The sequence below is a fragment of the Canis lupus genome, chromosome 37, assembly GCF_011100685.1.
Source record: "Canis lupus familiaris isolate Mischka breed German Shepherd chromosome 37, alternate assembly UU_Cfam_GSD_1.0, whole genome shotgun sequence".
Lineage (NCBI taxonomy): Eukaryota > Metazoa > Chordata > Mammalia > Carnivora > Canidae > Canis > Canis lupus.
Genome location: NC_049258.1, coordinates 14,794,066 through 14,820,336, shown reverse-complemented (window position 1 = coordinate 14,820,336; position 26,271 = coordinate 14,794,066). Strand labels below are relative to the sequence as shown.

The 26,271-nt window shown below is 39.5% G+C and overlaps 1 long non-coding RNA gene across 1 annotated transcript in view; it reads right to left on the bottom strand.

Annotated features, from left to right (window-relative positions):
* Positions 1 to 219: 219 nt before the first annotated feature.
* LOC111094420 overlaps positions 220 to 26,271 on the bottom strand; it is a 40,612-nt gene continuing 14,560 nt past the window's right edge. The window contains exons 2-5 of the long non-coding RNA XR_005385280.1: positions 22,980 to 23,126; positions 20,749 to 20,905; positions 4,574 to 4,703; positions 220 to 1,312 (exon numbers count right to left, since the gene is read on the bottom strand). This is a non-coding gene — a long non-coding RNA (uncharacterized LOC111094420). The remainder of the gene's footprint in view (positions 1,313 to 4,573; positions 4,704 to 20,748; positions 20,906 to 22,979; positions 23,127 to 26,271) is intronic.

Here is a 26,271-nt window from a genome sequence, read left to right as displayed (position 1 = left end):
TGACCTTAAACTCAGAAAAAAAGCAATCAGGGGATCCCTGAGTGGCTCAGCGGTTTAGCACCTGCCTTTGGTCCAGGGTGCTATCCTGGAGTCCCGGAATTGAGTCCCACGTCAGGCTCCCTGCATGGAGCCTGCTTCTCCCTCCTCCTGTGTCTCTGCCTCTCTCTCTCTATGTCTATTATAAATAAATAATCTTTTTTAAAAAAAGCAATCAAGAGATTAATAGTGATACTAACTCCAAATTTTATTGAAAAATCCACCACTCTTGTAAACTGTCCCTCTTCTTGCATGATTTAGATATTTGCATTGAGAGTCTCCCCAATTCCCAGAGCTCTCTCCTTTCTTTATCACTGGTGTTCATTCTGCATTTTAAAAATTCCTTAATTTGTTTTCACACTTGTTTCCATATACCTAGTACTCAAATACTGAACTAAGTTTGAACCCAATCTAAGAGTGCAGCTTCTGCTCTCTTATCCTGGTGCTTGTGCATTTACAAGAGACATCTCTAAGCACTAGTGTTCCTGGGCTTATATTCCCCATTGTCTCAATTTCTTGCTCATCTCTATTTCTTTTCCCCCCACCAGATGCCATGTGTTTGGTTGGTTGGTCGGTCAGTTGGTTGGTTGAAGCCATGATGTCATCTATGCCAAAGACATGACTAGTTTAGACTAGGGGGTTTTGAGTCTTAACATCCCTATAGCCTGGGTTAGATTCCCTTCTGCCTCCATATTTGTACCAACAAGAGAATCCTCCATCAGTGTGTAACTGAGCTGGAGTTACCATGGGTGACGTTTCTCAAGCTTTTAGAGGTGCAGAAAATAGCAACGTGTCTCCTCTGATGTGTTTTCTAGCTTTCTTTCAGGCCAGCAGAAATACTGCTTTCTCTACCACTTTTTCTGTGGCAATACAACCTAATTTTTGACTCTTATGTTCTGTTTCCATTTCCCTCAACCCATATTTCTTCAGGTAGAGTCAGATGTTTCTTTCCAAACTTGCACTGTTCCCAGATTGGTCTCATTCCTCCTCTACAACATGTGGGCTCACACTGTTTGTCCCACCGATGGCATCCTTCCTGTTATGTTCTCTTTTCACTTGATCTCAAGACAAAAAAATGTATTTTTAAAGCTAGCGCTGTTCCTTTCCGCATTCCAGACCTGCTGCTTCCAAAGCTCAAGCAATCCTTTACCGATCCAACATTGGAGTTTGAGTCCTTCTCCTTCTTTGTCGGCAGTGTTTCCTCTGAGCAAACATGTTTCTAGAACCAAAATGCTCTGCCACAGGAGATGACATAATCCCGTAGAGAAAGAGTCCACTGGGGTGAAGAAAAAAAAAATATATATATATATGTATATACATATATACAGATACAAATACATAGATACACAGATATCCTTACAAATTTATGGCAGAGGCTTTCTTAAATAAGACGCTAAAAGTAAAATGAGGGCAGCCCAGGCGGCTCAGTGGTTTAGCGCCACCTTCAGCCCCGGGCATGATCCTGTGCCTCTGTCTCTGCCTCTCTCTGTGTGTGTCTCTCATGAATAAATAAATAAAATCTTTAAAAATAAATAAATAAATAAATAAATAAATAAATAAATAAATAAAGTAAAATGATAAAAAAAACTAACAAACAAAAACATGAAAAAAGACCGGTCAACTTGATTACACCCAAAATTAGGTTTGAATGATCCAAGACTATGAACAAAGCTAAAAAATAAACAAAACTCATTAGGAAAAAGTATTTCAACATACTTAACAAAAGATTATTTTACAGGGTGGTTCAGTCGGTTGAGCACCCACCCCTTAGCTTCAGCTCAGGTCATGACCTCATGAATTGTGAGATTGAAACTGTGTAGGGCTCCATGAACAGCAGGGAGTCCGCTCAGAGGTTTTCTGCCTCTGCCCTTCCCCTCACTCGTGCTTGTGCGCTCTCTCTCTCTCTCTCTCAAAAATGAATAAATAAAATCTTTTAAAAAATAAAAAGTTTTGGGATCCCTGGGTGGCGCAGCGGTTTGGCGCCAGCCTTTGGCCCAGGGCGCGATCCTGGAGACCCGGGATCGAATCCCACGTCGGGCTCCCGGTGCATGGAGCCTGCTTCTCCCTCTGCCTGTGTCTCTGCCTCTCTCTCTCTCTCTCTCTCTGTGTGTGACTATCATAAATAAAAAAAAAAAAATTAAATTTAAAAAATTAAAAAAAAAAGAAATCCACCTTTTAAAAATAAAAAAAAATAAAAATAAAAAGTTTTAAAAAGATTTTTATATGGAGTAATAAGAAAAAGACTAACAATATGACAGAAATGCAAATAAGATTACAAACAGAAGATTTACAGAAGAAAAAATACAAATGGCCAATATGAAAAGAGTCTCAGTCTCACTGGAAATCATAGAAATACAAATTTAAACAATAATATGTCATTAATAAAATGGAACATTTAAATAACATTTAAATATTATTTCTCTCCATTAGATTGGTAGAAATGTTTCATTTTATTAATGAGCTTTTACAAGGTTTTGAGGAAGTGAGTACTCTCAAATACTGCTAGAGGAAGTGTAAATTAATTCCACCCTACACCCCAGCAGTTCCACATATAGATTTCTAGCTGGAAGAAACTCTGGCACATATGCACAGTACGGCACAGACACTTATGTGAAGGTTCCATGCAGCACTATTTGTCATAGACAAAAATTAGAAACATTTGAACTGTCCATCAATGAGAAAATAGCTAAAAAAATCATATATACGTAATAGCACATTGTGTAGCAGTCAAAAGGAATATACTAGAGCTAAGATAGTATCATATGTTAACTGGAATGGAAATAAGAACTTCAAAAAAATAAAAATAAAAATTTTTTTTAGAAAAAGAATACACTAGGGATCCCTGAGTGGCTCGGCGGTTTAGCACCTGCCTTTGGCCCAGGGTGCGATCCTGGAGACCTGGGATCGAGTCCCACATCGGGCTCCCGGCATGGAGCCTGCTTCTCCCTCCTCCTGTGTCTCTCCCACCCCCCCTCTGTCTATCATAAATAAATAAATAAATCTTTTTTAAAAAAAGAATACACTAGATCTATTTGTGTCAACATGGATAAATCGCAAAACATCATTGCTAATTGATAAAGGCAAGTTGCAAAATATCACACATACTATGATATCGTTTTGTCACACAAACACAAATGATACTAAAAGGATTTTCGGAAAGTTCATAACAGTGGTTATCACTGGAAATTGGGGAGAAGTTGGAAGCGTCATAACAGCAGCAAACATTTACTAAGTGTGATATGCCATTTAAGTGTTTTACATATATTATTATATTTAATCCTTAAAACTGCCCTATGGAGTAGGTATTAATAATATTTTCATTTTCCACATAAGGAAACTTAGGCACAGACAGGCTAAGTAACTTGCCTACAGTGGCACAGTCGGTTAACTGGTAGAGTTCAATTTGAGCCTAGGCAATCTGGTGCCAGCCCTTCCTTTGGTAGTCTGCAACCATGGGGGGGTAGGGGGGAGGAGTGGATGTGGGGGCTGGTAGGGGATCAGTGCCGTAAGAGGCCTTCTCCGCAGCTTCCGCTGTAGGTTTCTGGGTTTTTAGAAGGAGAATATAGCATTCAGGGATTACTTATATAGTTAAAAATTAATTTTAAGTAGGAAAAGGAATTATTGGTATATCTTAGATGGAACCATCACCAAAAGAAAAAGAAGGTTGAACGAACAAAAAGGAGAGAGGGAAGGAAGGAAAGAGGGAAGGCAGGAAGGAGGGAAGGAGAGAAAGAAGGAGGGAGGGAGAGAGGATGGGAAGGAGGGGCTGAGGGAGGAGGTAACAGAGAAACCCTCTTCCCTCTTCATCTGTTCAATGATGAATTTCTTAGCTCTGGTTTATCAGACACTTCTAGTGCTCCAATCTCCATGCCATTACCAAGATTTATCCAGACCAAGCTGAGAATAGGAACATAAAAAGGAAAACAAAATGTTTAGATTGTGCATACACTCTCCTGTCCACAGATGCCGACACCATCAGTCCAAGGCTCTCTACAGAGAAGCTCTGTTGTGAGAAGAGCGTTTCTTCGCCCTTGAAATGAATTCCTAACCTGCTGCCATCAGTTCTGTCCCATTACCAGAGGACGTTGCTTGGCCCACAGTCATTCTCACTGTCTGGCTCCGACGGAGAAAGACAATTCTAGTCAACCACAATTAAAGCAAAGAAGGAAAGAAAAGATTTTTCCTAGTTTCTAGAAACCATCCACTGCCCCCAAGACCTTCCAGGGGCAGCAGGCACCCCCACCTAAGTAGAGCCCTCTTTGTCACCACAGCTGTGTGGGGAAACCGGTTTTCCTAAAAAGCCATTCAAAGAGACGAGACCCTACAAAACGAGGAGCCGAGAAGAAATTCTACCAGCAGGAGCTGCATGTAACTTTTCCTTCAGCGCAGAGAAACTTCTAGGCCCTAGCTGGGCGTCCTAAGCTGTGTTCTTGGGCCCGGCCAACGCAAAGTCTGTGGTCAACCTCTTTGGGGGTGGGGTAAGGAGTAAAGGAGGTGAGATGGGAGCTCCCCCACGTGGCTGAAGCTGTCCACTAACCTGGATGGGGTGAATCTGTTTTTGCACGCGATCCCAGATTTCCCAGGTCTGTGTGCAATCCATTTATCTCCTTTTGATGTGTTTTTATAGCATTTTCCGAAATAACATCACTTTGTGATGAGTTCTTGTCCTGAAACATTGAATACTGCAGTGATTATGGCTGGGGTTAGCCCAGAATATTCTTCTCAGTAATAAACAGTACGATATGCTTACTCCTATTTCTTTTTTGCCAACCCACTCAGCTCTTCTTACGTGAACTCATTTTTTGAGCAAGTTGTTATTTTCAGGGCTGTGCTACAATTAATTTAGTATCTGACTTACCGAATATTCTACGGCCAAGGAGAAAAATAAATCTAGTGTATGTCATTTTACTCTAATGTAGTCCCCACCTATGATTAAAAACAAAATATACCGTACAGGGCTTGATACATGCTCCTCACCCCAAAATACCTCAAGAACACAAATCACAGAGCCCCTTAGCCAAAGCTTGCAGTGTTTCCTTCCTCCTCTGTCTTAGGAACTCCTTCCAGATATAGAACAAGCCTTGAATTTGGCAATTCTTCTTGCTGCGACAGCATATTTTCTCATTCCCAAGAAAATGTTCTTTCTCAAAGAGTAGAATGCCCAAAATTAAAAGGCAAGCTGGCAAACTAGGGAAGACTGCAATGACTATGATAAAGCACTTACATAAAACCATCAGAGAAAGTCTACTACCCCAATAGATAAAACTCTATGAAGATTATTTCTAAAGGAGGAAACACTAGAGGGCAAGAACATCGTGAATACCTGACCTTCTAAAGAAATCAAATAAATAAAATTTAAAACAAGATAACATTTTTGCCTCTCATATTAACAAAGATGTTTAAGATGCTCCTTCAGTTAAGTGTCGGCCTTTGACTCAGGTCATGATCTCAGTGTCTCTGGGGTGGAGCCCCACGTGGAACCCCGCATGGCATAGGGCTCTCTACTCTGTGGGAAGTCTGTTTCTCCCTCTCCCTCTGCCCCCAACCCCTCCACACTTGTTCTCTTGCACGTGTTCTCTCTCAAATAAATAAAGTTGCCGCATGGTGTGCTCTGATGAGAGATGAAATAATTACTCAGAATCCAATATCGTGAAACAAAGAGAGGCCCAAAGGGGCTACACCGTCAGGCATCGCCAAGAGTTGCAGGTGCTGGGGTGAAGCCCAGAGTCCAGGTTGGCTCTTGGTTTTATGATCATAGAATGTAAAGTATGTGGAGAGAAAGAAGGAAAAACAACGCAAGAGACCAGTCATGAGGAGGGCAGCAGGGAACTTCATAGGTGACTACCTGGGTGGATCTCAGAGGAGCCTCAACGCGGGGCTGTGGGGGCAGGAGAACCGACCTCAGCAGGCCTGGCTGTCTACCCACTATCATTGTACTGTTTTCAGCACAGACGGATGGCAGGAATAGTTGGCTTTTGCCACACGCATAAAGCTGCTCCTATTTATGCATGTCCCTGTTCTTATTGTTTTCTTTTACCTGCTGAGGTCTTGCTGTCCCACACAAAATCTTTACAAATAATTTTAAAAATAAATAATGTGCTAGAAATGATGCATGTACATATGGTAAAATAGTGGGATGTTTACTTTTTGAAAACAATTTGGAAAAATATCAAAAGGAACCTTAAAAATATTCATACCCTTTGGCTTCTGGGATTGATGTGAAAAACACACTACAAAACTGGGAGAGGGACACCTGGGTGGTTCAGCTAAGCATCTGCCTTTGGCTCAGAGCGTCATCTCGGGGTCCTAGGATTGAGTCCTGCATCAGGTCCCCACAGGGAGCCTCTTCTCCCTCTGCCTATGTCTCTTCCTCTCTCTGTGTGTCTCTCATGAATAAATAAATGAAATCTTAAAAAAATGGCTAGGAGAAAGCTTTATGTAGAAAGATTCACACTGGGGGCACCTGGGTGGCTCAGTCGGTTGAGCGTCTGTCTGCCTTTGGCTCAGGTCATGAGCCCGGCTCCCTGCTCAACAGTGGAGCCTACTTCTCCTTCTCCCTCTGCTGCTCTCCCTGCTTGTGCTGTCTCTGACAAATACATAAATAAAATCTTTTAAAATTAAAGATTCATACTGAAATAGTAATGGATAGAAACCACTACATGGTCAATTTTAAGGGACTGGTTACTACCCTAGTTTTCTTAGTCTAGTAGTTGTCAGTTCTGGCTGCACATGAGAATCACTTGGGAAACTTTATTTTTACAATGCATAGGCCTCATATCAGAACAACTGATTCAAAATCTCTGGGGGTGTATATTTTTTATGTATCTGGGCCTGCATATTTTTTAAGGCCCTGTAAGTGATTCTCACCTGCATTCAGGGTTGGGACCCAACAGGCTAAGGAAACTATGGATGTGTCATTAAGTAGTATATTATGCAGCCAATAAAAATATGCTTTCAGAATTTTGAAAAAAAAATTATTTCAAAACAGTTCTAAACTTAACAAAACGTTTCAAGGTTGACACAAAGAACTCTTATATACCCATTACCCAGGGACCCCATTCAGGTTTGGCCAATTATCCCAGAAATACCCTTTTCCAGTGAAGGATCCAGTCCAGGATCTCATATTGTTCCCAATTGGTAAGCCTTTCTTGACTTCTATCACTCTTTTTTTTCTACTCTGACACTTTTTAAGATTATAGGACAATCATTTTATAGCATCTCTTGCAAGTGTGAGTGTGTCAGAGTCCCCCAAGATCACCTCTGTTTTGATGATTTGCTAGGAGAAATCACAGGACACAGCATATCGTCTTCCTTGCACCTATGATTTATTACAGCCGAAGGGTACAAAGCAAAATCAGTGAAGAGAAAACACAAAATGGGCAAGGTCCAGAGAAAGCCATGTGCAAGCTTCCAAGAATCCTCTCCCAGTGGAGATATATAGGACACATTTAACTCCCCCAGCAATGACTTGTGATAACACATGTGAAGCTTATTAGGAACTCAGTGCAAAAGTTTTTACTGGATGCTGGTCACATTAGGCACCTCTGCCTAACAAATTCCCAGACTCCTAGAAGGAGAGCAGGTATTCAGCATAAACCACATTCTTTGTACAAACAGTTCAGGCACAATGAGCTACTCTTGTCAGTTAGCGTGGGGGGAACACTCCTGAAATCCAAGTTCCCAGAGGCCAACCAAGGGCCAATCTTACAAGCAGGACTTTCTAAGAAAAGGTCTTTTCTAAAGCCTTCTATATGAACTCTTTTCTACAGATTTGTCTGATGTTTCTTATGTTTAGACCCAGGCAGTGTATTCTTGCTAGATTATCACAGATGTGGTATTCTTCTCATTATACTTCCTGTGTGGAACATGGCATCTACTGGCCGTTGGAATAAAAAAATGTGACTCAAGGGCATCTGGGTGTCTTAGTCGGTTAAGCATCCAGCCCTTGATTTTGCCTCAGGTCTTGATCTCAGGGTCATGAGACTGAGCCCCATGTAGGGCACCATGCTCCTTGAGATTCTCTCCCTCTCCCTCTGCCCCGTCCCCCTTTGCATCTCCCTCCCACCAATAAAATAAATAAATAAAGTCTTCTTTAAAAATGTGATTCCATTTTACGTGTTTGACTGCTCACAGCTTTCAAGTCCTATCCCTCTCTCTTCTGCCCCGCAGCTGAGCATGCTGATATGAAAGCTCAGATGCTCCCTCTTTTGGTGCAGGTGAGAAATTTAAACCACACAATCCCTGGTCCATGTCTAGGAACCCCATCCATTAAACAAAATAAAAGCCAAAATCAGTCACCCTCCTTGCTCTCTCAAGACATTTTCAGACCTGCTTGGGGTCCTGCCCTATTCTTCCCAAAAAGCCTCTATCATCTTGGAGGGTGTGTGTATGTGTGAGTATGTGTGTGTGTATGTGTGTGTGTGTGTTTGATCAACAGTCTCGACATCTGAACCAATTTTGGGTAGGTGGTCCATCCCCTCTCTACAAATGTTCTGCTGCTAGGGGTGTTAACTTCACTTGGTTAAGACGGTATTTATCAGGTCTCTAAAATTGTAAAGCTATGTCTTTCCCCTTTTCATAATCAATAATATTTGGTAGAAAGATCATTTCACTATGTAAAATCAAAGTCTTCACCTCACTTTCACCCACTAGCTTTGAAACCATTAACTTTATTGTTACACTGATTTTTGCCAGATGAAGATTTTCTAATACCATTTATTCTTCTACATTTAGTAATTGGTTTTCTACTCTGTGGGACTCCTTTAGTCTTCCCGTGTATTTATCTAATTTTATTAAGATATAATTGGCATATAATATTTTTAAAGCTTAAGGTGTACAAGGTGATGATTTTATATAAATACAAATGTGCAAAATGCCCTCGCAAGACATTTGCCCTCTCAAGATATTTTCAGACCTGCCTGAGATCCTGCCCTGCCCTCCCCCAAAAGCCTCTATCATCTTGCAATGATTACTACGATAAGGTTAGTTAATACTTCCATCACTTCACATAATTCCAATTTTTGTATGCGTGGTGAAAACATTTAAGGTCAACTCTCTCAGCAACCTTCAAGTATATATTACAGCATTGTTACCCATCATCACCAGGCTGAATATTGGATCCCCAGAACTTATTCATCTTATAACTGGAAGTTTGTATACCTTGACCAACATCTCCCTATTTCTCCCAACTCCCAACCCCTGGCAACCACCATCTTACTCTCTGTTTCTATGAATTCAACATTTTTGGGTTCCATGTATAAGCAAAATCATGCAGTATTTGTATTTCTGTCTGACTTATTTCACATAGCAGAATGTCCTCAAGGTCCATCCATGTTGTTGTGACTAGCAGGATTCCTTCTTATGGTTAAATAATATTCCACTGTGTATATATGCCACATGTTCTTTTTTTAAGATTTTATTTATCTATTTATTTGAGAGAGGATGCGTGCATGCATGCATGCAGGGGGAGGGGCAGAGTGAGAGAGAATGGGACAAACAGACTCCTTGCTGAGAGCAGAGCCCCACTTGGGGCTTGATATCATGACCTGAGCTAAAGCCAAGAGTCAGATGCTCAACCAACTGAGACACCCAGGTGCCCCTATGCCACATCTTCTTCCTCCATTTATATGTCAATGGATACATAAGTTGATTCTATATCATGGTTATTGTGAATAATGCTGCAATGAACATGGGGGTGCAGATATGTCAAGATAATTTCATTTCCTTCAGATATATATCTAGAAGTAGAATTGCTAAATCATGTGGCAAATCCAATTTTAACTTTCAGGAAAGTTCATACTGTTTTACATTGTGACTATATCAATCTTTAAAGTAATTTTTAGGGATCCCTGGGTGGCGCAGTGGTTTGGCGCCTGCCTTTGGCCCAGGACGCGATCCTGGAGACCCAGGATCGAGATCGAGTACCACGTCGGGCTCCCGGTGCATGGAGCCTGCTTCTCCCTCTGCCTCTCTCTCTCTCTCTCTGTGACTATCATGAATAAATAAATAAAATCTTTAAAAAATAGTTTTTATTGCTGCTTTTTCTTTTTATTTTCTTTTTAAAAAATATTTTATTTATTTATTTATTTATTTATTTATTTATTTATTTATTTATTTATGAGAAAAAGAGAAAGATACAGTGAGAGACAACAAGTGGAGGGGAGAGGGAGAAGCAGGCTCCCTGCCAAGTTGGGAACCTGACATGGGGCTCAATCTCAGGACCCTGGGACCATGACCCGAGCTGAAGGCAGGCACTTAACTGACAGCCACCCAGGCACCTTTATTGCTCTTTAAGTTCACAAATCTTTTCTTCTTTGGTGACTCATATACTGTTAATTCCACCCAGTATATTTATTTCAGATATTGTATTCTTAATGTTTAAAATTTTGCTCTGAGTTTTTAAAAATATCTCTCAAGTCTCTCCTTAATGTACTCATATTTTAATCTACCTTTTTAAACATATGAAATATAATTACCATATCCGTTCTTATGTTCTTGTCTACTGATTCTACAATTTGTGTGATCTGAATCTATTGATTGTTTTTTTCCCATTACAGTTCATATTTTCGTGCTTCTTCAAATATCTAGTAACTTTTATTGGGCCTTGCATTTGTTAATTTGACCTTGTTAGGGGCTAGATTTTTTTTTCCATATTTCCACAAATAATCTTGAGCTTTGTTCTTGGAATAAACTTGAAAACAGGTTGATCCTATCGAAGCTTGCTTTTACTCTTTTTTACGTAAAACCAAAACACTTTTTAACTTAGGGCAAATTTTGTTCCACTGCCACACAGCATATCCTTCTAAGTGCACTATTTGACTCCATAAGCCATGAGATCTATCCACTGTGGCTGATAGGGAATGGAAACTCCTGCAAGCCCTACCAGAACCCAGGTGATTTTCTTTCTAATCCTTCTAGGCAGTTCTTTCCCAAAACTTGAATCATTTCCTCACAGGTATATATTAATAAGTCCTCAGATGAAACTCAAAGGGGATGCTCTTCAGATGTTTAGAGCTTTATTTCCATGAGGCTCATCTTCTTTGGTACTGTGCCCATAAACTAGCTGCTGCCTCCTCAGACTGACATAGCCATCTCCCCCAGGCTGTAGGGAAAAGTCAGTCCCTATTATGTTGTCTTGTCCAAAAGCAAACACTTCCTTAGCATTTTCACAAAGGAAAAAAGAATAAAGAAAAAAGTGAACCAACAAATACTTTTTAAAGAAGAGAATGGAAGAGGGGTGCCTGGGTGGCTCAGTCAGTTAAGTGTCTGCCTTTGGCTAAGGTCATGATCCCAGGGCCATGGAATCAAGTCCCATGTCGGGCTCCCTGCTCAGTGGAGAATGTGCTTATCCCATTCTCTCTCTCTCTCTCTCCCTCTGCCCCTCACCCTGCTTGTGTTCTCTCATCTGGTCTCTCTCTCAAAAAAATAAATAAAATCTTTTTTTAAATGTTTAAAAATAAATAAATAAATTTTTAAAAGAAGAGAAAGGAAAGGAAGAAGAGGAAGGGTAGAACTTTTTACAGGACATTTAATAATTGGAGGGACATTTATTTAATTGGAGAAAACTTATGAAAGTGTTAACTTTTTTAAGAATACAAAATTGTACATACAATATGGTCTCAAGTATGAAAACACACACGCATACACACACCTGGGCCAAGATTAAGACAGATACTAACAACCCTTGCCCTTCAGAACAGGATTTTTCTTATTCTTAGTTTTTCTGTATTTTCCAAAGCTTTAAAGATAATAATTAAGCAGCATTTTCATAATAAAGGAGAAAAGCATAACAAATTGGGGAGAGAAACTGGGTTTACCTTAAAATAAGAAGGAAAAGAAAAAGGGAGCAAAATGCCCCAAATTTTGTGACAATTTTGTTGGGTAGAAAGAATCTATGAGTTCTCATATTAAGATTAGAAATTCTATTTATTTAACTTCCCAAAATGTCACTACTCACCATCACCACTACCACTAAAAATGTAATGGTGTATCCAAGGATCCAAGATACTTTTAATTCCAAGTAAGATGCTACACAATACTAAATAAAACTGCCTTCTCACTTACACTGACCTGAAGACTGATGATAACCAGTGGCCAAAGGCTCTCTGGCATTTGATATGAATGCCAGAAATTTGGCTCCAGCTATCTAAATTCTTGACTTAATGCTATGATGCCACAAGTAAGTTTTCAGCGTGGATGTTGAACTTTACAGTAACATTTAAACTCCATAGACTTCAAAGAAAAAAAGAGAAAGTTATTTTAAACAGCCCAAAGAACAAACAAATCTGTAGGGGTTACTGGACATAAAAAACCTAACTCTTCTTTGCTAGCCTGGTATGTAGCATGTCCTCCACCCCTTCCTCTGCAGTCTTGCATTGATAAATTCAGTGTTTGCAGGATTTAAAGAAACTTTATGTAAAAATAATTTATCTAAATGAACATAAACAAAATATAAATAGTCTTTCCCCCAAAAAAGCAAACATTTTGTCTCTTTGTTCACTGATTCCCCACTAAAATTCAGTGTTTCTTCTTCTATATAAACCTTATATTTGCCATGGCTAACTCAGTTTTCTGCTATCCTGTTCATACATATTAAAAGGCTCAATGACATAATTGGCTTTGCTTTTCACTCAGTTGCTTAGGGCTTATAAAAATAAAACACAAATACCCACAGCTGTTCTAGGCAATCACTCAGCTCTTTGAGAAAAAAATACAGATATAGGGACAGGTGGCCTCACTCTCAGCACAATGTTCAGAATCAAGGGAACAGGGACTGCAGCTGTGTTTCCAGGAGAAAACTAACAAACTCCCAGGCTTTCTAGGCTAACCAGAGTTACGGATGGTCTTTCCTGACGGTTGTTTCTCATGGAAGTTGAACAACTAATATCCAAGGTCTTCCTCTATGAGAATATCTTAGAATTTCTTATTACCCAGTGGAAGTAGTTCAGAAGTCCACAAAATAGAAAGTCAGCAGCAAACCATCAGGTGGTAAGGTTGGTAATGAAAACAAAGAGATATACCTGCCCTTTCTACCTGCCTTTTCTAACTTGATTGCAATAATTTGGCTTCCAAAGTGCAATTGATCAAAGGCATAGAGACATACTGAGGGAAGATGATAGCTCAGATGGTTTTGAAGGAGATTGAGTGATACTGTCTGATTTTACTCTTTTTTAAAATGGATTTATTTGAGAGAGAGAGAGAGAAAGGAAGGGCAGAGAGAGAAGGAGAATCTCAACAGACTCTCCTCTGAACACAGAGCCTGATGTAGGGCTTGATCTCACAAACCTGAGATCATGACCTGAGCCAAAACCAAGAGTTGGACATTCAACTGACTGAACCACTGAGGCACCCCTGAATCTATTCTTAATATAGTCACAGCGCCTATCCTAATCAAAGCTTCTGACTGCTACCCAGAGGATGTAAAATTACAGAAATAATGATTCTTGTTTCAAATACTGGCTGTCCTAGCAACCCTCCAGCTCTTTCCAGCTCTGGTTCTTCCCAGAGCTTGCCTAATGACCCCCTGAGTCTCAGAACTCCTATACAACTATTTTCAGCTTGATTAACATCTCTGACTTCAGATTCACCACAGAATTGGGCTGGGAGTTTCCACTCCACCTCTCAGCCCTATTGGCCAGATCCCTGACCCGTCACCTTCTACCAAGTGGTAAATGAGTTGAACAACAGCGTAAGTCTCTATGCCATCTTTATACACTAAACCACCATAAAGCCTGTCCAAACCAATCCAGTCATTATGCTATACTGACACATCTCAATCACTTCACATTGTTTATGACAACCCATTTACTCCAACCATTCATCATTTCCAGTGGAAGAAGAATTTGAGAATAGTCAAGATGATAATACAAGATACAAAATCTAACAAAGGGAAAAAATAATGATTTTTCATATATTTGATATGTATTAAATGAATATAAATATAACAATAGACAGCCACTATCAACTCAAATTAACATAAAGATCAGTCCTCCCAAACTTTACAGACATTCCAATAATCTCCTTTAATGAATTATAAATTTTAGTAAACCTTAAAAGGATAGAGGACTCTGGGAAGATAGCAGCATAGGAAGCACATAATAGGCAAAATCAATTAAATCAAAGATGGCTCTTCAAAAAGGTCAACAAAATTCACAAACTTTTAGAGACACTAAGAAGGAAAACAATAGACCCAAATTACCAAATTTGTAAATCAAAGTGAAGACATTACTATCAATTTATAGAAATAAACAGGATTTTATTTTTTTTAAGATTTTATTTATTTATTCATGAGAGACACACAGAGAAGGGCAGAGACACAGGCAGAGGGAGAAGCAGGCTCCATGCAGGGAGCCCAACGTGGGACTCGATCCCAGGACTCCAGGATCACACCCTGGGCTGAAGGCAGACACTCAACCACTGAGCCACCCAGGTGTCCCATAAACAGGATTTTAAAACAGTATTACGAACAATTGTAAGCCAACAAATTGGATAACCTAAATGAAATGGAAACACCAAATCTACCAAGACTAAATCATGAAGAAATAGAAAATCTGGATAGATCTATATCTAGTAAGGAGACTGAATCAATAATAAAAGATCTCCTGACAAAGAAAAGCCCTGAGCCAGAAAAGCCCAAGACTAGATGATTTCACTGATGAATTCTACCAAACATTAAAGAATTAATCCCAGGACACCTGGGTGGCTCAGCAGTTGAGGATCTGCCTTTGGCTCAGGGCGTGATCCCAGTTCAGGGATCTAGTTCCACATCGGGCTCCTTGCATGGAGCCTGCTTCTCCCTCTGCCTGTGTCTTTGTTTCTCTCTCTGTGCATCTCTCATGAATTACTAAATAAAATCTTTAAAAAAAAAAGAACTAATACCAATTATTCTCAAACCATTACCAAAAAGTTGATGAGGAAAGAATAATTTCTAACTCATTCTATGAGGCCAGCATTACCCTGGTACCAAAGTCAGACAAAGACACTGTAAGAAAAGAAAACTATGAACAAATATCCCTTATGAACATCTATGCAAAAATCTTCCACAAAATACTAGCAAACTGAATTCAGCTGCATATTAAAATGATTATGCAAGTGAGATTTATTGCTGGAATGCAAGGATAGTTCAATACATAAAAACCGGTCAATGCCAGGGATCCCTGGGTGGCTCAGCGGTTTAACACCTGCCTTCAGCCCAGGGTGTGGTCCTGGAGTCCCAGGATCAAGTCCCATATCGGGCTCCCTGCGTGGAGCCTGCTTCTCTCTCTGCCTGTGTCTCTGCCTCTCTCTCTCTGTGTGTCTCTTATGAATAAATAAATAAAATCTTTAAAAAAAACAGCCAATGTAATACATCATACTAATAGAATGAAATAAAAACCACAGAATCATCTCAACAGGTACAAAAAAGCATTTGACAAAATTCAACATGCTTTCATGATAAAATTAAACAAACTAGGAAAAGATAACAACTACCTCAATGTAATAAAAATTATATATGAAAACCCACAGCAAACATCATACTCAATAGTGAAATACCAAAACCTATTCCTCTAAGATCAGGAACAAGGGAAGGATGCCTACTTTCACCACTTCTATTCAACATAGTATTGAAAACTCTGGCCAGAGCAATTAGGAAAGAAAAAGAAAAGGGATCCAAATTAGAAAGGAAGGAGTAAAACTATCTCTGTTCACAGATAATAGCAATCCTTAATACCAGGGCTGTTCAAGTCATATTGGAGCATACGGCAAAAGGAAGAGTCAGTAATACTGATTCTGTCTTTCTTTAAAATTTTCATATTTTGTTCATCATTTATTTTTACATTAGTTTTTATTTTTAAAATGTGATTTCTTTTGATTCACTGAGTTTTTTGATGCTCCCCCTTAAATTTTTTACCTGAGGTGAGTGTCCCACTTACCTCTCCCTAGACCGGGCCTTGGTTAATATGCAGCAAGTTTCTAATAAGTAATCTTAATCATACTTGAAATTATGTCACTTGTCTATAAGAATGGAAGGAACATCTTACATCCATGGATCATTTTCCAACCCATCTTGAGGCTCTTCACCATCCAGGGCCTTTGCACTTGCTGTTCCTTATGTCTGGATCATCTTCCCATCTTCACATGGTTGGCTACCTTTCACCCTTCTCAGATTAAGTGTCTTAACAGAGAAACCTCCACCAAACCACTACTTCTGCACAAGATCTTTTTTTTTAACATTTTATTTGTTTATCCATGACAGACACACCGAGAAAGGCAGAGACACAGGCAGAGGGAGAAGCAGGCTCCATGCAGGGAGCCTGACGTGGGACTCGATTCCCGGTCTCCAGGATCACGCCCTGGGCTGAAGATGGTGCTAAACCACTAAGCCACCAGGGCTGCCCTACACCCCAGTCCTGGCCTCCGGCTCAGTCTCTGTCGATGGTTCATCCTGATGTTCCATCTGATGCATAACTTAGTGCAGTATCTCCCCCCTTCAGTGATTCTGACTGCAGAGCCAACTCCATTTCTAAGCACTTGTTCTTGCTTTGGCTCTGATAAAACAATCGTATGAGCAGCTTTACAAATAATCTTCCTCCTGGTCTGACGTGGCCCTGAAGACCTCACACCAGTATAATGACCAGTAGGCAACATTCTCATATGTGTTATGACCTTGGCAATGAGAATAACTGCCTTTTTCATTTTTCTACATCTTGATCTCTTCAACGAGATTATAAATTCCTTGAAGCAAGGATTATTTATCTTTATATTCTTCCCCACATTGCCTAATACAGTCCCTGGCAAAAATTTTGGCTAATTGATTTAAATCACTCCTCAATCACCAATACAACCCCCACACCATATTCTGAGTGAGCAGAGTAGACAGCTGTTGGCTTGATATAAATTTAGTTTAGGAAAGCTCTCCCAGCCCAAGGACCGTTTCTCTCTGCCAGGATACCTAAAATAACCACATTACTCACTCCTTTGAGTCAAGGCCTTGAAAATTCTTGTTAAAATGCAAATGTCATCTGAGAGGGATAACATGAAGTTATCAATGCCTATTAATAACACAGAATATTATTAGCTTAGCAAGGAATAAGAGAGATCCAGAATATGGAAGGGTACACTTAAGTCCGCCCCAATATTTAGGTCCTGATGAGATCAGAAACATCTCAGCAATTGGTGGATGCCTATTGAAAGGAACAAGGATCTCAGAAAACTCAAATGAGGTGACAGTTTAAAAAAAACACCTGGTGAATGCAGAAAAAATATTAATAATAATAATAACGGCCAATATTTTTAAGTACACACTCTGTGCCAAATAGTATTCTAGATGCTTTACTTATATTAGCTCACTTTTCATTTCTTTGTCTAGAAGATAGATAAAATAATTATTCCACACTTCAGTGATTTGCTTAATGTTACAAAGCTAGTGAAGGGTAGAGCTGGAATTTGGAACAATTTGTCTGGTTCTGGGGTCCTCCTGTTGCACCTCCATGTCACAGCAGCACTGTGTTCCACTGCTGTTTTCGTTAATATGGTTATGATTTTAACCACAGAAAAGAGGACCATTCATTCCTCTTGATCCTCCTCACCAACATTCTACAAGTCTCTCAACATGTCTATTCCTTTCCATTTCTCCTACACCCCACCCCAAATTCTCTTTATTTCTTCTCTATGAAGCACTCTCTGTGTGCCAGGCACTGTACCAATGCCTCAGCTCATTTAAGCCTCAGATAAAATACTAATAATTTCTACATGAAGAAACTAAGGCACAAGAAAGTTCATCACCTGCCCCCCCCCAACCTAAGTCATTCTATAAATATTAGTTCTGGGATTTGAACCCACAAAGGCTGGTTCCAGAGCCCTTACATTCCACATGTGACCTCACTATCCCAAGGGTTATACTAACTTGCCCCACTTTTGCTGGTCTTTCCAAACCCCAACTCCCCACCACCATTGACCCTAAGGTCTTACCTTCCCATCCTAGATCCTAGAGAAAAGTTACTAATTTAATCACATTTTTAAAAATTTAACATTTCTGCATGGTCACAAACAAATTCAACAAACAAAAAACAATTTGGGAAAGTATTTATAGCATACATGGCAAAGGGCTAATTTTCATAGTTTACACAGAGCTTCTAGAGGTGTGTCCCCAAAAGTGTGTGTGTGGGGGATAACATAAGATATAAACACACAATTCAGTGGCTTAAATCCAATTTAAAATGTTAGAACTTAATTACAATTTTTAAATGCTATTTTAATATACTACATTATATTATTCCTCACCCTATTATACCAGACAAAAATTTTATTTTTTGTTTTTTAAGTAGGCTCCACACCCAGGATGGAGCCCAATGTGGGGCTTGAACTCACCACCCTGAGATCAAGATCTGAGCTGAGATCAAGGGCTAGATACTTAACTGACTGAGCCACTCAGGTGCCCAAATTGGACAAAATTTTAAAGATTGGTACCTAGTTTTATAGATAGTGTGCTAAAGCAGACTTTTATAGACTATCATTTGGAGTGTGAATCAGTGTACTTATTTGCAGGGCAATTTGAAAACATCTACCAAAATGTAAAATGCATATACCATTTGATTCAACATTACTACTTCAAAAAATTCACTTTACAAACATAGTCAAACAATTAAACAAGGATTTGTATCCAAGAATATTCACTGCAGCATTTTTTGATAAGAAAGCCCAATTGCTGGTAAGCAGATCATATAAAATAAATTATGATATCATGGATACATTTCCAAAGGTATCTGTGCTAAACTGCAGTAGCCTCTGAATTGAGTTATATGTACCAAAGGTACATAAAGCAATCCAGTGCAAGATGGGAAGAAAATATCACAACTAATATTGAATATATATTTTAAAATTTTATCTTATCTTTCTTCAGTCTATTTTCCTGTCTGTTTTTAAATGTACATAATACGGGGTGCCTGGCTGGCTCAGTTGGTAGAGCAAGCAACTCTTGATTTCAGGGCTGTCAGTTTGAGCTCCCCGCTGGTGTAGAGATTACTCAAAAATAAAAAAATCTTTACAAAATAAATAAATGTACATAATCCATGAACACAGTGGTTGAAGGGATTCAGAGTATACCACCCCAAAATATGCCACTCTGGCATAAGGATTATTTTGAGCTGAAAGCAACTGAGAAGAAACAAACACAAGAAAATTTCTTTGGGGTGTCTGCGGGGGGGCTCCATTGGAGGAGCATGTGCCTCTTAATCTTGGGATTATAAGTTTGAGCCCCACATTGGGTACAAAGAATACTTTTTTAAAAATTATTTTAAGTCTTAAAAAGAAAAAAAAAACCCCTCTGTTCTCCCCCTCTCTACCATGAGGGCAGTACCATTCTTCTAATCATTGGAGACCACTCTATACTTTTTATCAGCCCAGAGATGGCACCAGAGAAACTTACATACCTTGCTAAAACCTTGCTGAAATAACCCTTATCTTCCATTAGTTTTCTCCATATATTCACCGTCTCCATTTACCACCCACTAGAAAATGTCAAAATCCTTTTCCTTTTTCTTGACACTTTCCCACAAATGTATGCTCTTTGTTAAGATGCTATGCAAGTGCTGCTGGTGCCTTGATCCTGGACTTCCCAGCCTCCCGAACTCTGAGAAGTAAATGTTTGCTATTTCAGCCACCTAGTCTTCAGCATTTTTGCTACAGCAGTCATACAAAGGCCCCTAATAGTGACACTTTTGATTATTTTACTTCTCCCCCCACTCCTTCCCCACTCCTCTTCCTCCCCTCCAACCCAGTACACCATATGGTCCTACAAACCAATACACTCCCAGATTCTCACTTATGTGTTGAGAGCTCCTCCTCCATGGGTCACTTGTGCTCCTAAATATCTTTCTGGGTGTACCAAGAATGCAAAGCCCTGACTAATCTTTACCAGGACCATTTCTCAGAGTTGTGTCTGCAGCAAGTAACCTTTGGAGATGAGGCAATGTTTCCCTCGTGGACAAAGAGCAGGCTTGCTTACTGCTTGCTATAAAAGAACAGGCTCCCCAGCTCAGTGTTCCTCTCCTGTAACAACCTATTGTGCATGCAAACATCTATGTGGGCGCCCTGTGTCACTGTCATGGGGCTTGGGAAACCAGGGAACTGACACAAACATGCTGATTGACGCTTATGCTACTTGCCAGGCTGTGAGTAATAGAGTCTTTTGTATCTTATCCAAGAATCTGTGTCTTCTGCCAACATCCATGAATCCATAATAGACTAAGCTATTAGCATTTAAGTAGAGTAAAATCAAATTTCAGATCTGACAATAGAATGTCTTCACTTCTGTTCCATTGCCCCCACATTCTCTTTGTTAGAAACATTCTCTCCTCCTGTCTTTGCTTCTTTGTTTCTTTTTATTTCCTTTCTTATATGGTTATCACAGTTTAAATTTTTTTCCTGCTGATTTCAAAATTATATAGTTTTATTCTCTTATTAGTTATCTTTAAGTCGTGATTATCTGCCTCCAGCAAAAGTTTAATCAGTATCTCCTTTCTTTTCTCAGACTCTACAAAGATTTCAGAATGGTTTAACACCAATCATACATTCTCTTTTTCCATGTTATGGTGGTTTTTATTTTATTTTATTTTTTGTGGTTTTTATTTTAATTTAATTTCCCCTCATTCTAATCACTCCCCTTTTATTTTGTTTTGTTTGCTACAGGCAATAATTCAGACTAACCATATGCTTACTAATTGTTTTGCTCACCATTGCCTCTTGCACCCCAATCCTTTCTTCTAGGTTTAATTCCTTTCTTACAGTGAAGCGTATCCTTCTGTGGTTCTTCCAGCAATAGTTTGTGAGTGGTGACTTCTTTCAGCCACTTTATCTGAAATGCCTTTATTTCATCCTCACTCTCTGGAGACTGCAAATAGCAAATGTTTTTTGACATCGTTATACATAAGAGTAATCTGGAGGAATTTGCCAGTTGCAGATTCTTGGGTTCCTCAGAGATTCTCTTTTAGTAGTTTTGAAAGGGGTGGAACAGAAACATACCTTTTCAATTAGCACGTACAGTGATTCTGATGTAAATGTGTCAAAGGCATCCTTTGAGAAGAAATGGGGGCTATAAGCAGATTGATGCCATGGAAAAGATTTTTAGTTTGTTTCTTACTTTTTTTTTCATTTTTTTTCATATAACAGTATGAAACTTTTACATTTTTGTCATATAAAAGTACATTTTTTACATATACATTTACATTTTTTTAAAAAATCATTACTTTCTTTTCGTATCAAAGTAATATACACACACCTTAAAGGAATTTTAGAGAAATAGAGAAATGAAAAAATAAATAAATCAATAAAAAAAAGAAAAGAAAAATAGAGAAATGAGGAAGAAAACGTCACTAAATTCTATCTAAATACAATTGCTGTCAATATTTATATAGCTGATCTTCATCATTAGCAGATTCTTATTCGCATATTCACCTACTTCCTAAAATTTATTTGTAGCTCCAAAATCAGTACTTGTGGAAATACAGGCAGCAGTGGAAATTTTGAGTGGCCCACGGGACCTGCACTTGTTTCCAAGCGAGGATGAACAAAGCCGCGCTCTGCTGGTTTCAGCTCTCGGGCTGAGAGGACCGGAGGATGGGGTCGGTAGGGGGCAGTATAGTGCAGTGCAAGGAGCCTCGGCTCGGGTCCGCTGGACCGGGTTTGAATCTCACTCGGCTCTGGCGCCCTTGCTGGACCCGTCTCAGGCAAGTCACTTAACACCTCTGAACCTTGCCTTTTCTCTTTTGTAAAATAAAATGCAATCGACCGGGATCCCTTGCTTTTAGCATTTAAGATCACAATCTAGGTGAGAGATGGGTATAGAAGTACATATTTCTCCTGGGAGCAACAATTCAATGTATGCTAATTCAGGGCTTGCGGACTGTAAGGACATAATCACCATCGTGGCAATTGACTGTATTTCCTTCCAGGCTTTTTAATGCTCTCAAGTTTTTTGTTTTTTTTTTTTTTTAATGTTGCTGTTGAGATGTATAGGGTATATTTACTACAAGGTCAACCTCTCCCATTCCAGATCACCTTCTATGAGGTTGTGGTTTCAACCTGGCTGCACATCACAGTCACCTAGAATGCTCTTACAAAATACTGATGCGCAGACCCCACCCTCAGAAATTCAGGTGGGGCCCAGGTAGCAGTGACTTTTTAAAGCTCCCAAGGTGGTTCCAGTGGACGAGGGGGAACTTGTGTTTAACTATGTGGAGGAGAAGCTCATGGTCTCAGTGCTCTTTGGAGCACGTATTTGGTAGCCCCCTGTCCCTAGTGGGGAGTACGACTTCCCCATTCTCAGCTCTGGTCTGGCCATGGCCCGTTCCTCTGCCTGCCAGTGCCTGGAACTCACACCTAGCATCTTTCCCACGACTGCGCTATTTGTGCCACTGACCTCATTAGAAGGGTGAGGTAGAAAGGGCCCCAGAGTGCCCTTAATCTCCCCTCAATAGTACCACACAAGGCTGGAAGAGAATACCAGGCTTTCCAGAAGATGAGAGGTAATGGAAGGGAATGCAGAGCAAAAGAAAAAATGCGAAGCATGCACCAGATGTGAGTGCTCCAATAGGCCAAGGACAGGGAGCCATCACCACCGAAGGATCTGTGTGCAGAACCAAACCCCTGCCTTCCACCCCCTTCCTGCACTAGGCTGTGACTAGCCTGAGTTTCTGGGGCTAGAATAATTGTCCATAAAAGCTAGAAAGAGTCCTTCTGCCATTGTGAGGTAAAAATATGTCTTCTCCCTTCCTGATAGATTCAGCAGGTAACAAAATGAGTCAAATGCAAACACACACACACACACACACACACACACACTCCCACGGAGACAAAGAAAAATTCTCAGATGGAATACAGTCTCAGTTCGCACTAGGGATTTAGAGAAACATTTTCCTAACTGTGAGTTAACGTGGTCCTCACATATATTGAAGATAATATTTTACCTTATTATGCAAAGCGATATCAATCTTCTCACCCAATTTCTTACATCCCTGCATACGACCCCTTCCCAGAGGACTGATGGTGCTTCACTGGAACCCTTCTGCATGTTTTTCAAGCATCTCAGCCACTTGCCTCCTGATGGCCACAATCTGGCTCCACAAAGAAATAGCAAAGCATTGAAATGCTGCTTTCTTTTCTATTATACCAAATCATTTTCTTAGCACGTTTCCAAGACTAGCTTCTGGCAGTAGTCGAAGGCAGCATGAGGTTTATTACCCTCCCAGGGAGACCACTTCTGAACCTCACCTCAGGGCGGGATGGTGGAGATGGGAGGAGGGAAGGGAAGCTTTCAACATTTTCTCTGCATTTTACGTTTTTGGGATTTTAATATGTTTACTGAGCGTTACTGCATGAGCACTTTCCCATACTAAAAAATAATGCAATTAAGTGTTTTTAGTTGCTAAAAAATATTTCCTTGGCTGGGCCACTTAACTCCTTCCTGATGCATTCATGCATTGTTTGTTTCCAATTTTTATTATCTTTTAAAAATGCTGCATTAAACATCTCTGTTTGTGAAGCATCTTGCGCAGGTTGGATGCTAAGAAACAAAACTGTTGAGTAAAAAGACAGATATAGTTTTAAAATTCTTTTTTAGGGGCACCTGGGTGGCTCAGTGGTTGAGTGTCTTTCTTTGGCTCAGGTCGTGATCCCTGGGTCCTGGGATTGAGTCCTGCATCGGGCTCCCTGCAGGGAACCTGCTTCTCCCTCTGCCTATGTCTCTACCTCTCTCTGTGTCTCTTATGAATAAATAAAATCTTTTAAAAAATAAAACTCTTTTTACATTTTATTCATTTATTTATTTGACAGAGAGAGAGCACAAGCAGGGGGAATGGGAGAACGAGAAGCAGGCTTGGCAGGGACCCTGATGATTGATGATGATGATGATGATGATGATAATGTGGGGCTTGATCCCAAGACCCTGAGATCATGACCTGAGCTGAGCTGAAGGCAGATGCTTCACCGACTGAGCCCCCTAAGCGTACCTAGTTTTAAAATTCTTAATAAATATTGGCAAACACTTTTCCAAAAGATGTGCACCAATTTACACCTTTACCAGGAATGTATGACTGGATGCGGCTGGTTTTTCAATGCAGAAATGACATGGTCAGATCTCCATTTTATAAAGGTAAGTCAGGCTCATGTCTAGACCTAGTTAGGTGGTCTACTGGCAGCCCAAGAGTAAATGACAAGAGCCTGGTAAAAACTAGAGGGAAGGTTTCATTTGGAGACTCATCCCACCAGACAACCAGGAAAGAAGCAAGGTCCCTCGTCACCTTAAAAACACCTTGAATACATCACAGTTGAAGGGAACGTGGAGGGATATTTCCCTCTGTGCCACAATCAAGGCATCACACAGTGTCTGCTATATTTGGTTGGAAATAACTGCAGCATCTGAGGCCCCTTGAGGCTGTTTTTTGTTCACATAAAGTCACATTATGCAGAAACATCATGTCCATGGATATCAGAATAGCCAGAAGCATACAAATAGGTATTTTTTCAAAGTCAAGCCTTTGTCTTTAAAAAAAAACAAATGTTCCTTATTTTGTTTCAATGTTCCTTATTTTGTTTCTGATTGCAAAAATCAGCCATGCTCTCTCTCTGACTTCTGATTTTCATGCTGTTTCACCTGCTCTAGAGAGCTTTAATATCTTTCCGATAGTCCATACAGCCTTAGAACAAATTTCCGTGAAGACCGTTTTAGAAACTAAAAATAGTAGCTATAGCACTAGAGTTCCCTTTCACTTAATAAGAAATGTAATATTTATGAATCTTTTTAAATTGTCACTTACGAATAACCAGAATTTAAATCTCTATTTTAAAGTAACTAAAACTTGTGTTTTAAATTCAAACGCACAAAGTATACTAATAATCTAAACCTTGAGTCTTGAGTGTATTAACTCTAATTATCCACTCTGGCAATAATTTCAACCAAAAAGGATAATCATCATCATTAAAAAAAATCATCAAAACAATAGTGATCATCAAAAAAAAAAAAGAATGTTTATTTCATGTGGATTATCCACTACAGCAATAATTTCAACCAAAAAGGATAATCATCATCATAAAAAAAATCATCAAAACAATGGCGATCATCAAAAAGAATGTTTATTTCATGTAGCTTTACCTAATTTGGCTTATCCTTCCCATCTATAAAATTTTGCCTAAAGATTTTTTAAAAAATCAAACCTGTCTATGGGGAAAACATGCAACATTTCTTCAGGATAAATCTTAGATGTTGCTCTATCTAGCCATCTATTATGTATTTGCCTAAATCGATTCTGGTATACATGATGCTTTTCATAAAAATTGGAAATTATTTTTACAACTAGCTACCTTGTTTTTGCTCTGCCCCTACGGCTACAGAATCTGCTCTACCTCCTTAAAATTGTCAGTTTCACTTAAGGATATATCAGAGCTATGGAGAGTTAGACACCTTCAAGAAAATAATCAATTTTAGGGCACCTGGGTGGCTCAGTCAGTTAAGCATCTGACTTTGGCTCAGGTCATGATCTTAGGGTCCTAGGATTGAGCCCCAGGACCACAGGCTCCCGGCTCAGTGGGAAGTTTGCTTGTCCCTCTCCCTCTCCCTCTGCTGCTCCTCTCCCTCGTGCTCGCACACACTCTCTCCCCCTCACAAATAAATAAATAAAATCTTTTTTAAAAAGCAATCAATTTCCTCAGTTAATTTTCCACAGAGCATAACTGGCTTTCCTCTAATACCAAATCGAATTTTTATTACATTGACAAATAAGGGTTTTTTGACCATTATTCTGACTGTCAAATACCAGGGAGGCAATGACCTATACTGTGTCAAAATTGTGAAATACAAAAATCACTTTTCTTACCAAAGTATACTAAGGGTCACACTTAACCAAATAGCAATGAATAATCACCCAGTAGCCTGTGGGGAAAATTTCACTTTAAAAAAAAAAAGTTTTTTCTGAGACAGAAATAAAAGCAGAAATGGTCAGCTACTGTTGAGAACTCTACCTATAGCCCTAGAAGCATAATTTGTCTGCTTCCTTTTATGGACTTCATCTAACCCTGTTGCTCTTCTGGAAAACTAGCAATGCATAAATCATGTGTCATACAAGCTTTAACTGCCCAGCACCGCTTTGTTATCCTACTTGCTCCCCACTGGGACCTAAAAATGCCATTCCAAATGAAAATTACTTTCTAATTTAGCATAGAGAAAAATTGAATAAAATAGAGTTTGTAGCAATTTTCAAAATT